The sequence below is a fragment of the Tenrec ecaudatus genome, chromosome 12 (genome assembly GCF_050624435.1).
Source record: "Tenrec ecaudatus isolate mTenEca1 chromosome 12, mTenEca1.hap1, whole genome shotgun sequence".
In the NCBI taxonomy this organism is placed as follows: Eukaryota; Metazoa; Chordata; class Mammalia; order Afrosoricida; family Tenrecidae; genus Tenrec; species Tenrec ecaudatus.
Window position 1 is genome coordinate 46,485,042 of NC_134541.1, and position 14,170 is coordinate 46,499,211.

Consider the following 14,170-nt stretch of genomic DNA (forward strand, 5'->3'; position numbering starts at 1 on the left):
GCTGAGCATGTTTTTCATTTTTGGTTTTCTAATTCTAGGTCATTGCACATTTTATTATAATATATGGCTTTGTCTTCTCAACTGCCCGCTTCAATTTTCTACTCAGCTTGTTGACTTTATCTTTTCTTCCATTTATTTTAGCTACTCTACAACTGAAAGCCAGTTTCAGAGTCTCTTTCAAAATCTACTTTGATCTTTTCTTTCTTTCCTGCCTTTTTAAAAAATAATCATTTTATTGGGTGCTCATACAACTCTTATCAAAATCCATACACACATCCATTGTAGGTCAAGCACTTTGTACATTTGCAACCTTCATTATTCTCAAAATATTTGCTTTCTACTTGAGCCCTTGGTATCAGCTCCTCATTTTCCCCTTTCCTTCCTGCTCCCCTCTCCCTCATGAACCCTTGATAATTTATAAATTATTATTTTGTCTTATCTTACACTGTCTGATGTCTCCCTTCACCCACTTTTATGTTGTCCATCCCCCAGGGAGGTTATATGTACATCCTTATAATCACCCCCCCCACTTCTATCCTCCTTCCCTCCATCCTCCCGGGATCACTACTTTTACTACTGGTCCTGAAGGGATCATCTGTCCTGGATTCCCTGTTTCTGGTTCTTATTTATACCAGTGCACATCCTCTGATCTAGCCAGATTTGTAAAGTAGAATTGGGATCATGATATTGGGTTGGGGGGGGCGGGCGGGCGGAGGAGCATTTAGTAACTAGAGGAAAGTTGTATGTTTTATCGTTGCTATATTGCACCCTGACTGACTATTTTCCTCTCCACGACCCTTCCAGTTGCTTACAGATGGGCTTTGGGTTCCCAATCTGTACTCCCCCTACTTCACAATGGTATGATGTTTTTTTAACTATGGTATGATTTTTTTATTCTTTGATGCCTGATACCTGATCCCTTCGTCACCTCCCTCATTAATTATGGACTTGATGTCCTCCCACAGCTCATCAGGTTTTCTGTCACCAGTGTTCAATGTATCAAATATGTTCTTGAGATGTTCTTAAAATTCAAGTGGGATAGACTTAGGGTCATATTGTGGCTTTGTGGACTCATATTAATTTTTTTTCAGCTTTACCATGAACAATTGGTAGTCTGTTCCACATTTAGTCTCTGGTCTAGTTTTAGCTGCTGATATTGAGCATCTCACTGTGTCTTCCCACACATGTAGTCTGTTTCTGTGACTACTGTGACTTCTGTGTGTTCTATCTGGGGAAATCCATGTGTATAGTTGCCTCTTCTGCTGTTGAAAAAAGGTATTTGCTCTGTGTAAATTGTTGGTCTTGTAAAATTCTGTAACATGTTCTCCAGCTCCATTTCTGTCATCATGCCCATAGTTTCAAACTACTGTTCCCTTCTCTTTTTTTCCCTCAATTTTTGCATTCTAATCACCAGTAATCATCAGTGAAAGTTGATACCATGTTTGATCAATTTTAGATTGCAGACAATTGTAGAATTCTTCAATTTATTAACATTAGCTTTTGTGATTGATGTATTAATTTGACTGAGAGTTGTGTTAATTGGATTTTCTTGAAGGTAGCTGGATATAATCCTATCAAAAACATCATTGTACCTCTTGAGGGATTTTGCAATACCCTTTTTAACAATAAATGTCATGCCACTCTTCTTGATTGTTTTATTCCTGGTAAAGTAGTCATATGTTTTTCTGATACAAAATGGCCAACATCAGTCTATTTCAGCAAATTAAGACCTAGGATATTGTTATTTATGTGTTCCATTTCAATGTTGACTTCTTTCAATTTTCCTAGATTCATAATTTGCACTCCAAATTCCAATAAATAGTGGATTTTTTGCTGCTGTTTTCCTCCTTCCCTTGACTAGTACCCCATCAACAAATGCAGACCCCAAAGCCTTCATTCCCCAGACTTCATTGGACTCACAGCATCATGATGGTCTACAGGCTACAGTGGGCTGGAAGCTTTCAATATGGCGCACTCCCGGGCCACAGTGGTGTTGTCTGTCTTCTGGTTGCTCAGCTGTCTAGAGGACCTGGGTTTGTATGACTTCTGCTTTTCAAAGCATAGCGGCTGCAATCCAAAGGAAGAGGGTCCTCCTGATAACATAGAAATCGTAGTTTTCATAAGGTTCCGTTTCAGAAGTTAGTGTGACTCCACCACATTATCTATCTTTTTTCCTTCTTCTTTTTTCCCCCCTTGTCTCCCAAATATAAAATCAGACAGACACGTTGTCAGTCTTATATTATTCTGGGAATTTCTGTAGTACTAGAATGGAACCCGTCAGCAGTAAATCTGATAACAGGTTACGAACAGCGCACCATCACATTATCTTGGCCAAAACTTCAGGGCAAGCTCAGATTAAAAAGGAAGCAAAATGGACTCTGTCAAGTGATGGAAAGAGTGCAAATAACCTACCTTACAGCCCTTTTTTGACACATTGTATGTCATGGATTTGTGATAGCTTGCTATAAGTTATGATAAAGTCATGGTGGAAGTTGATTTTTTGTCACAGTATTGCAACTTATGTTTTGCAAATTAACAGCATCTTAATTGGATGCTTTTGTTTGGATTATTTCAAAATCTAAGTAAATGCAAATAAGAACTAAGAATAATATATGGCTTTTTATTAGCTGCCATTTCTCCCTTTGTAAAGTCTGTAGCAATATTGTTTCTTTTAATTTTATATAACTTGAGAATTATTTCTTTCAATGAAATATGAAATGCATAATTATATATATTATTAAATGTGTAACCTGATATTGTCTGCTGTTTCTAGAACAAATATTTTCTCTTCCTTTCGAGGTTTATTCTGCAACGATGTCTTTGTTTTTCCCTCAAGGTCTATCTATCAGCAGTAGTAAAAAAGAAGATAAACTAGGGCTTAATTCATGTAGTTATTTAATTATAATCTCCTTTAGAAGAAATTAAACCCATAAAACACCAAATAGAAATGTGTTTCTTTATGTGGGAAACAAAAAAAGTGTAAGCAAATAATTATACAAGGGGGTTTCAAAAAATACTCAGAATTTTTTGCAAAGCTATGTCTTTACAATTTTTTATAAAACAATCTTTTTACCTGCAAAATAGTCTCCATTACACTTAGTACATTTGTGAAATCTGCGATTCCATTTCTGGAAAGCATTTTTCAAACTCATATGTTTGGATGGCTGATAGCATCTCCCCTGTCTTATTCTTCACCTGTTCTACATCATCAAATAGCCGTCTTTCATGTCCCTCTTCATTTGCAGAAATAAAAAGAAGTTGCATGGAGACAGGTCTGGTGAGTAAGGTGTGTGGGGCAAGAGAGGCATGCTGATTTTTTGCAGAAACTGGGGCACTGAGTGAACAAGTTCATTATCATGGTCGCAAAGTCAGTCCCCCGTCTGTCACAAATCAGGCCTTTTTTGTCACACACTGTAACACAATCTTTTCAGAACCTCCAAATAGAAAGCTTGGTCCACAATCTAAACTTGTGTAACCAGCTCCACCTGCACTCTGAATCAATATTTTTATCCCTTTGGGAAGCTGATGAACATCCAGAATGAGGTTTGTCATCAATCGATGTTTCACCTTTTTTGAAGCAAGAAAACCACTTATACACTTGAGTTTTTCCCATAGCACTGTCATGTAAGCTGTATTCAACATCCCAACAGTTTCTGTGACATGTTTCCTGAGCAGCAAACATTTTCATAGCCGCACACTATTCTCTTAAATCGGATACTACAAAAATGAGGTTCAAGAGAAACTGCTTTTATGAAAAAATTTACTGTGACCAGAAAGAACCTTCCCAGGTGACTCCACTGGGTGCACTAACAGAGTGAGTTGCTCAGTGCTCACCTAGTGAGAAAAATGTGTCCTATGCTTTTTTCATTGTTGGGGGGTTAGCCCCTCATATATATTTAACTGCCTACTGTTTTCAAATTACTTTTCATATGTGCTCAATTTAAAGTGATGAAATGCCTTTCAAATATTTATTTTTAATTGTTCTAATATCTTCTGCACATCTAGCTTAGAAATACTAGTAAGTAAGTATTTATGGAATTTGGGGATTTTGATGTTATCAAAGCCTGCTAAAAACATCATTATTTCATCAGCACTTAGAAGTTCCTTTTGGAAATCTGCTCTAAAATTGTTTTCTGAAAGAGTGATTCATAAGGCAGTGTTTGCAGATTGTTAGTAGAGGTGTTGGTTGACATACCTGCTCTTACAGATCAGAGGAAAGTAAGGCACTGTGCTTTCTTTTTTTTTTTTAACATTTTATTAGGGGCTCATACAACTCTTATCATGATCCATACATATATCAATTGTTTAAAGCACATCTGTACATTCTTTGCCCTAATCATTTTCTTTTCTTTTTTTTAAAACTCAGTTCTAAAAACTTAAATTTGTTTCAAAATATTTGGTGGAAGGGCATTATAACATTGCGATCCAGTGTACACAATTTCTCAAAAGCATGTTGTCAACACTATTTCTTGTTAGTGCCACACTAAGATTGGTCACTGCTACCATTTGAAACATCAGATTACTGTGGCATACGCGTCCCTTAGAAATGCTGGCTATTTTAATCACACTTGATAACCTAGAGTGTAAATTTGAAATGTTTTTTGTAGTTGTTTGTTTTTCAGAAGAAGATGCAGAATTAGGGGACATCATTTATGCTTAATTTTCACTGGCAACTAAACTTTCATTATGATGAATTTCCAGATTTTGTCTGAGCCAGCATGTAAGTGCCCACACCCTATTTCTTATACAGAGGTGTTGCCCCGTGATTCACACCATTCTAAATTTCATAATATTTTATAAATGCCTATAGCAATATCAGTGCATTTCTTAATTTTATAAGTATTTCCTTTGGTTCTATATTAGTGTAGTTAGATGGTTTCCCTTCTCAGTTTTGGTTGCTCATCCACTTGGAGAGTCAACACTTTATTTTAAAAACTGAGTTTCCATTTATGTAACCTTGTACTCTTTCCATGGAAGATCTCTTTTAAAAAAATGAGCATGAGCATGCTCTTGAATGCAAAGTGTAAAAGAAAAACACGAACACTATGTCCCTTCCTTTTACTTATTTTCTTATCACTTGGTTTATGGGTGGTATTGCTGACTCACCACTGGTAGGGTGTATACTAGATTGTTGCTAGTTTCTGTTGTGATAACTAATAATTACATATTTTCATGTAGCTTCCTCCTCTGACTAACCAGTGATATTTATTGATGGGGATCAGTGGTCTTGTGTCTTTTTTGGCTTAGTATTGACACCATACTGGCATAGAATTTTACAATAGTGACTTTGTGATTGTCTTATCACTGATGTCAGGAACAAGGATGAAACATCTTTTTTTTCTGTAGAGATTGAGTTGTTTATAGAAGAGCAATATAAAAATGTTTTCCTAATACATTAACTAGAAGTTTCGGAGTTAATTAACTAACTTTTTCAAACAGGACATATTATGGGATTGGAAATGACCAACACCTAATTGATTATAAGAATTTAAAATTCACTGCCAATGTTTTGTGGTTAAAAAATCATGTAAATATTCTGATGTCTTCTAATGTCATATTATAGGAGAAATCTTCTTTTCTCTTTTAAATATGTCCATGCTTTAACTTTTCATTATTTTCAGATGTTCTTTCCCTTCTTGAAAAATATCCAGTTTTACGGTTTTTATAAAAATAAACATAAACAAAAACTGCAAAAGGGTTTGACATAACAGATTTTCTAATATTCTCTCTAAGATTTTTGAGTTACTATAAAACAATATCCCAAATCCATTATTAGACTGTTCCCTGTCCCAATTTTTATTACTAATAGGTTGTTTATTTTTAATAATCTCTTGAATTATTGACTATTTTATGGCCTTTCATTACAGTAATTTCTAATTGTTTAATACACCTAACAGACCATATTTTATTTTTCTCTCTCACTCTATTATATATAATGACTTAGCTTTGAAATCTTTGTTTGATTTCAGGAGATTTTAATTTGCTTTAAAACATCAGTATCTAAAATAGCTCAGATTTTGGTATGGACATATAAAAGTTTTATATTGAAATACTCCTAAAGACATTTTATTTTTTACTGTCTCATTTAAATAAAATAAAAGTTCATTCTGCTTTCATATGTACCTGAATATTAAGGAAATGCTCGCCAACTATGCTAAGATCATATTAAAATGCACAGGTTTCTATTTCAAAACATCTGTTTGCTTTTGTCCCTATTTTTCCAATATTTCATTCCTACTGTAAGGAGCTGCTGACTGAATAATCATAAATTCAAAACTACCAGCTGCTCCACAGAAGAAAGATAAGGCTTTTTGTTCAGGTAAATATGTACGGTCTTGGAAACCCACAGGCAATTCCACCCTGTCCGAAGGGTCACTATGAGTCACAATTGATTCTATGGCAGTGAGTGAATTTTTACATGTTTACTTTGGGCAACTGTTTTGCTACTAAACCTCTAGCGAATTGTTTATTTTCTCCTCAGCCTGACTTCACAGAAATTTAATCTGTATCAGCGTGCCTGAAATCCTCATTTTAATTTTCAGACTACTTTGTCTTCTTCTATTCCCTTAAGTGATGATTGGCTCACAAGGAGGCAATCAAAGCTTAGATAGGACCGAATTCTTTGTCTCAGAATCTCTTTCCTTTCTCATGTGTTGGCCTGAGAGCTTCATTTGTTTGTTGTTGTTGGATGTTGGCTGGAGACCATCTTCAGCTCCTAGAGGCCACGCTCAGTTCCTTGCTATTTGAGATTTCCCAGTATGATCACTTGCTTCCTTATAACTGTCTCTGGAAGAGAGGGAGAGGCGCCTTTAAGGTGGGCACTGCAGTCTTGGGTAGCATCATCATGTGTACATAGTCATATAACCTCATCCTCCTTACTCTATTTTATTGATTAGAATCAAGTCGCAGATCCTATTCATGCTCAAGTAAAGGAGATTACCTAAGTGTGTGACCATACGGAAGTAGGGGCCATAGGGGTCCTTATTAGAATGCAGATACAATGGCAGTTTCCATTTGTCCTCAATATCTATCTTTAGTTGGATGTATGGTTACCTCCGATGACAATTTCAGCCCAGATGCCTTTGTAACTGGAAAACGCCACGTGTCTAGGCATGACAGAGCCACAAGTTAAAAGCCTCTGGGATTTGGAGCATTGTGGAAAATCACTCTACTTAGTCTGGAAGATTCTTTACTCCTGAGTAGTTTATGTGAAAGAAAAATATAATTTTATTTTGTTTGAGCCAGTGTTATTTTGACTTTCACTTAAAATTGAATTCAATCTTAACAGATGTTGTTTTATCATTAATTCTCTCCTTTGTACTTCTCCACAGCCACTAATTTCCATTTTGTGGCCCATGTTTCTTGGCAAGGAATCTAGTGGTTCATTGAGCCGCTAACCACAGGTCTGTGGTCTCCTCGGGAGAATAAGGAGGCTCTGTGCTCATGTAAAGATTAAAAGTCTCATAAATCCAAAGGGGCAACTCAACCCTGTTTTATAGGGTTACTATGAGTCAGAATTGACTCATAGGAAGTCAGTTTGAGAATTTCTCTCTCTCTCTCTCTCTCTCTCTCTCTCTGTGTATGTGTGTGTGTGTGTGTGTGTGTGTGTGTGTGTGTGTGTGTAGAATCTTCCACATGAAACATAGCAGTTGTCCACCAAACTTCCTGAGTGTTCCACCACCTGAGTTCAGATACATGGGTGCACCCCAAAATACCCCAGAATTTATTTTTCAAAGCTATGTATTTAATTTTTTTTACAAAACAATCTTTTCACCTTCAAAGTACTCTCCATTACACTTAATACATTTGTCAAATATGTGATTCCATTCTTGGAATCATTTTTCAAACTGATCAGTGTGCATGACTGACAGCACCTCCCTCATTTTTTATCTTCACTTCTTCTACATCATTAAGTCGCTGCCCTTTCATTTCCCTTTTCAGTCACAGAAACAAAAAGAAATCTCATGAAGCGAGGTCTTGTTACATTCGAGCCCAGTGCCACAGCCACTGTGCTGGCCTATGTTATTGAGGTTTTTCTCCACCACCACCCCCCACTGGCCCTCCAGATAGCAAGCCTGATATCCCCAAGGACTGGCTCCTCCTGAAGGCATATCCAAAGTATACGAGGCAAACTTTCACCATCCTCATGTTTAGGAAGCATTATGGTTGTGTTCTTCTAATACAGTTTTGTTTGTTATTTTAGCAGCCTATGGTACATTCACCATAACTCACATGCATCAATTCTTCTTTAGTTTTCTTATACAATGTCCAGTTTTCACATGTATATGAAGTGATTCGAAATGTCAAACTTGGATCAGGAGCAGCTTAGTCCCCAGAGTGACATCTTTGCCCCTTGATCACATTAAAGAGGACTTTTGCAGTAGGTTTTCTCAATGCAGTATGCCATTTGAGTTTTTGGCTGCTGCTTATATGGTCATTGATTGTAGCTCCAAGCAAAATAAAATTATTGATAACTGCAATATTTTCTCCATTTTTCCTATTTGTTTAGCGTCTCCGATTATTTGGTCAGCATACAAATTGAATAAGTATGTGGAGAGAGCACAACCCTGGCTAATGCCTTTCCTGATTTTGAACGATGCCCTTTCCTTGTGTTCTACTTCTTGGTCTATGAATAGGTTCCTCATGAGCACAATTAAGTGTTGTGGAATTTCCATTTTTCACAGTTATCTATAGCTTGTTATTATCCACACAGTCGAGTGCTTTTGCATAGCCAATAACAGGTTTATATCTTTCTGGCATTTGCTGCCTTCAGCGAAGATCCATCTGACATCAGCAATTAAGCCCTCATTCCTTCCTTTTCTGAGTCAGCGTGGATTCCTTGCTGCTCCCTCACTGCCTATGTACTGTTATAAGCCTTTGGGATTATCTGCAGCACAATTTTATTTGTGTATATTATTAGATAATTTCCACATTCTCTTGACTCATAATGCTTTGACATAGGCACAGATCTGGATTTCTATTAATTAGTTGTCTCAGTCACTATCTCCCGTTTATTTTCACTGATAACTACGTACTTACAGCATTGCATTGGCTTGTTGAAATATTGCAACTTGTTTTATGTCAATTCCTGGAGTATTTTATTTCACCAGTTCCTTCAGTGCGGCTTGGACTTTTTCCTTCCATACCATCAGTTGTGATCATATGCTACCCCCTGAAATACTTGAGCACCAACAAATTATTCCTGGCATAGCCAAACTGTATATTTTATCCATCTATTTTTTGATGCTCTGTATTGTTTTGGCTCATAGAATTTTTGGCCATAGAATCATTCAGTGTTGCAAATAGAGGTCTGAACTTTTTATTTAGTGTTTTTCTTTATGAGAAATACTGAGCATGTTGTTTAATGAACACTCAACCACAATATGACAAATGAACACCTGTTACAATAACTGGGATTACATTGCACAACTGAACATGTGGTCTCCCATGTCACTCACACACCTACCAAAACCAAACCAAACTCTACTGCCATCAAGCCAATGCCAACTCGCAGCCACCCTGTAGGACAGGATAGAATTGCCCTTGTAAGTTTCTGAGACTGTAACTATTTAAAGGAGTTACAAACCTAGCCAAGTAGTGGCTGATAGTTTTGAACTGTTGACCTGTCAGGTCACAAACCCAACAAGTAAACAGTATGTTCCCAAGGCTTCTCCACCACTCCCCCCCACACATACATATTATTAAAAGGAAGAAAGGAATTGTTATTAGTTAAAGAGGGATAAAGTAGAGTGTACAATTTGGAATGCCTTTGGATAGTTATCTACCACAAATTTATAAACTTCAGGAATATGGGAGGGGGAGGCTTCAGAAGTTCATGGGAATGGATTTAAAATATAATAGAATTGCTCTGTGAACTTTTTTTTGTTGTTCCATGAACTTTTTGAAGCTCCCTCATGTGTGAGAATGAGATGTCCTCTCTATTCTTCTGCAACAAATCAATTATCATCTCAGAAGATGTAGTTGGTGGGGGAAAGGTATGGATTATTTGACATGTCAATTAATGAACTGATTTAGATGGTTTTACTAAAAACTAAAGTTGATTCTATTTATCTGAAAAGCAAACAGTTTTGACAATTAAGGCATAAAATTGTGAGTAATACATCTTGCTGTTCCAACCATAATGTGTTGATTAGAGCTGTTTCACGAATCCTTCTCAGGAACAGCCTGAGTGCTATGTACTGCTCAGAAAGAAAACGCAGTCAGTGTATTTGCCATGAAAATGTGCTGATTGCAGCAACTTGGCCAGAGTTAAATTTGCTGTAATAAAAACTCCTGGTCTGGAACATGGTGATGGCATTTATGTTATTTGCTGTCTAAGTTGTTTCTGTACTATATAAACCCAAAGCAAATAACACTCAGTTTGAGAGTCTCAGAGAGCTCTGTCAGAACTATGTTGATACTTTGAAGAATATGTAAGCTAAAGCCTCACAGTGGGAAATGGAATCTGGATCGGAAGCAACTGAAAGTACTGGATTAAACTGGGTTACTTCTTGAGATTTTGTCTAGATGTTGGATTGAATTTTGACAGATGCCTTTCTGTGATTCACGTTGACTTCTTTGCCCTATTTATTCTTACTTGCCTTTGGGTTCTTGCTAGCATGAAGGGAGGGAAAATGGACTTATTATGTCAGCATGATATGCAAGAAAATTGGAAAAAGGCTCCAGGGTAAATGACTAAGCCCATTTCATGAGTACAGTATCCCTTAAAAATTCAATTTTTGATTAACTCTAGGAAGTGGTCATGTTTGTCTTAAAGGGAGAATGCATAATTCTCCACATATCCCCGAGCCCTTCTACTATTGTTCTGGAATTCACGAAGCCATGCCTGGAAATAGCAGTACTCTTGAACATCTTCTAAAGAACTACTGGTGTGAAAAGGCCAAAGTTGAAGAGAGACTAGGAAAGGGGAGCGAAATATAAGGTGGAAGGGAGTTAGGATTTAGAGATAGAATGTATAAAAAAATTAATACTTAAATTCACTCACTGTTATGTCTTGTGTTTTTAATAGAAAGCCAATAGAAGATTGGCCCACTCTTTGTCAAGAAAGGATACATATTTTTTGACAGCCATTGCTATGTTTCTTAAATGCCTTTGGAGCACACACACAGGATGACTATTAAGAGTTCTTCCAAATAGTCAGTTATTTATTTCCATTCAACCATGGACAATTCTTTGGGGTTTTACATTTGGAAGTAGCACATGGAATTTCCATCCTTGTATTTTTATCTTTTCATTGTATTATATTTTTACTGGACAAAATGAAGAACGCTCAAGATATTTTCTCTTTGAGGAACAACATGATTTTTCATTTTAAGGAAAAAAGTTTTTAAATTCCTCACTGTATTGATTAAAAAATTGTCTCTTCAGGTAGTTTCTTTCATAAGATAATTATTTTCCATAGTCATAAAAATAATATGATGCTGGGAAATTTGAATTTTTGTTGTTGTTGTTAGATGCCATCGGGTCAAGTTTGACCCCTATTGACCGCACAACATAGCCCAGGCTGGCATCATCCCCACAATTGTTCCTATGCTTTAGTCTGTTGTGAAAGCCACTGTTTCAGTACATCTTGCTGGGGGCCTTCCTCTCTTTCACTGCACCTGCACTTTACCAAGCATGATGTCCTTCTCCAGGTCCTGGTCTCCCCTGAATAATATAATCACTAGAATTACCTTATGCCTAAGAGATTAATGATAATGTTCTGTGACATAAAATGATACTTATGATTTATACATGTCTCATTCACTTTAGAGACATAAGTGATAATCCTATATATCATAAAATGATAATGATGTCTCTAAAGTGAACCAACAACATATATAAATCATAGATATATGAATAGATTTTGGGTTCACACTTAAGTCTAGCCCCAAACTGAGAACAATTAGTCCTTTTTTTTTTTTTGACAGGAGAAACAAGTTTATTGCGTCTCCAGCCATAGTTTCTTTCTCCTGCACAGTCTTGCTTCCCTGGAGCCACCAGTCTGGCAAGCAGCAATGCGACCCCTTTTCTCTACCAGTGACACCACCACCACCCCCGATGGTTGAGGGTTTGCCAGTGCGCTTTATGGTAGTTATCACCTCTGACAGGATGATCCATGGAATTCATGCTCACATCCCCCACACGAGGCCCACAGTTCCTCTTGACCTTACACTTGTCGACACGGCCAGCCTTCAGGATGAGCTTACCTATGTGGCCATCACCAGCCACCACATCAACCATGGCTCTGTTGGCAGAAGAGAGGAACTTTTTGGAGCCTAAGGGCAGCTTCAAATGGGTTTTCTTGGTCTTAGGGTTGGAAATGATGGTTGCATAGTTTGCGGAAGCTAGTGTCAGCTTGCCGTGGTCTCCAGGCTTCTCCTTCAGATACCAAGCGATAGTGCCTTCAAGCATGGTGCTCTCAGGCATGTCTGCCAATGGGTGGACATTGCTGATGCTGAGCTTGGCCTTCTCATCACTGTACACAACAGGCTGGTAGGTATGCATTCCATTGCGACAAACAGCTCTGTCTGCTTCTTAAACATGTCTGTTTCTTAAACATGTATGCTTCTTAAATATGTATGGTCAGGAAGACAACCTTGGTAAGGGGTGCATTATAGATCGCGTGGTGGATGATGTCCTTCATGATTCCTTTGACGTAGCTGTGCTGTTCAGTGAAATCTGAGGCATGCTGCTGCTTGGAGCCTTTACAGTGCTTCACATGTGCTTGAAACAGGGCCAGAGACTTCCTCTACCCCAATGAGGCGACTTATGGCAGCAGGTCTGCTAACAAGCAAGACTAAAAGAACTGAGAATAATTAGTTTTTATGGTATGACCTTGCTTGATACTTAGAGATCACTGCACTTATGGGCGCTATAGCAAAGTGTGGTGAAGAAACTAAATGGTGCCAGCTATTCAAAAGAATATTGTCCAGAGTCTTTAAAGGCTTATCTGCGAACAAGCAGCCATCTGAATGAGGTGCCAGCTGGGCCCACATGGCTTATGTGATCCAAGGATTTTTGGATGATAAAATCCAATTCCAAAGAAGTAAATTAAATTGTGATCACCTGGTTTTCAAAAGGCTAACCCAAAATCCATTTGCAGGGCCCACACATAGATTAAGCCTCCGGAGAATACCCTGTGACCACAAACCAGGGGTGTGCTCACAGAGTACATTGGGCTTTTGCTGTTGTTGTGCTTTTGTCTTATGTGTTCTGTATGTGAAGTAAAGGATGAGTAGAGGTATAGACATGGTGATTGCGTTGATGGTTTCTTAGGGGCCATGTAGGGAGGTTGTGGGAGGTGGGGAGTTGATTACAAAGCACACAAGAAAGAAATACTTGTTCTGGCTGGCCCTACTATGAGACGTGATGCCCCTCAGTGACTAAGGGCGATACAGGGGACAGCACCGGAGACACAGTGTGGGAATTGCATGACCTGATCCCACCACACCGAGGCAAAGCACTGGGGGAGTGCAGTGGAACAGCAAGGGAATGGAGTGGCAAGGTCCCCAGGGAATGCTGAAAGTGGACTTTGGGGCCAGGGCGTGGTGCCCCAACAGACTGGACTGGAAAACGCTCCTAAGGGCCAGCAAAGGATCCTTGAACGAACTATAAGCCTTTCTTTTGTGAAGTGTTTTGTTTTGTTCTTTGTCAGTGGTTTGTTTTTGTTGTTTTATTGTGTGCTTGTATACTGTTGCTTTGTTTTCCTCTGTCTTGTTTTCGTGCATGTTAGTGTCTCCACAGGTCTGTCTGAATAGGAAAGGCTGGATGAACTATCTGGAGGAAAAACAATAGGACAGACAGTTCCGGGGGGACAGACAGATCCGGGTGGGGGAGGGGGAGGAGGGTAAGGAAGTGGTGTTAATAAACACAGGGACAAGGGAACAACATGGGACCCAAAATGGTAGTGAGGGGGGCGTGACAGGCCTGATGGGGAACGATCAAGGGTAAGGTTGTGTAGAGAAGAGGTATAGCTGTAGCCCAGGTGGGGACTGAGCATGGTGGTGGGGCAGGAGGAAAATCAAGGGAGAGGGAGGAAGGAGCTGGGAGTCAAGGGGCATTTATGGAGGTCTAGACAAAGACGTGTACATGCAAACATATATATAAGGATGGGGAAATAGATCTAATTGTCTACATTTATAGGTTTAATATTAAGGTGGCGGAAGGA

At 38.3% G+C, this 14,170-nt stretch overlaps 1 protein-coding gene, 1 non-coding gene and 1 pseudogene across 2 annotated transcripts in view; 1 reads left to right on the forward strand and 2 right to left on the reverse strand.

The window, feature by feature from the left end:
* The window catches only part of LOC142422649 (ADP-ribose glycohydrolase MACROD2-like), a 717,500-nt gene that overhangs the window by 280,690 nt on the left and 422,640 nt on the right, over positions 1-14,170 (forward strand). The window lies entirely within an intron of this gene.
* On the reverse strand, positions 2,192-2,315 carry LOC142423679 (small nucleolar RNA SNORA54). Its single transcript, XR_012779283.1, has one exon. It is a non-coding gene; the product is annotated as a small nucleolar RNA SNORA54 (small nucleolar RNA).
* On the reverse strand, positions 10,772-12,998 carry LOC142422203 (large ribosomal subunit protein uL2-like; annotated as a pseudogene).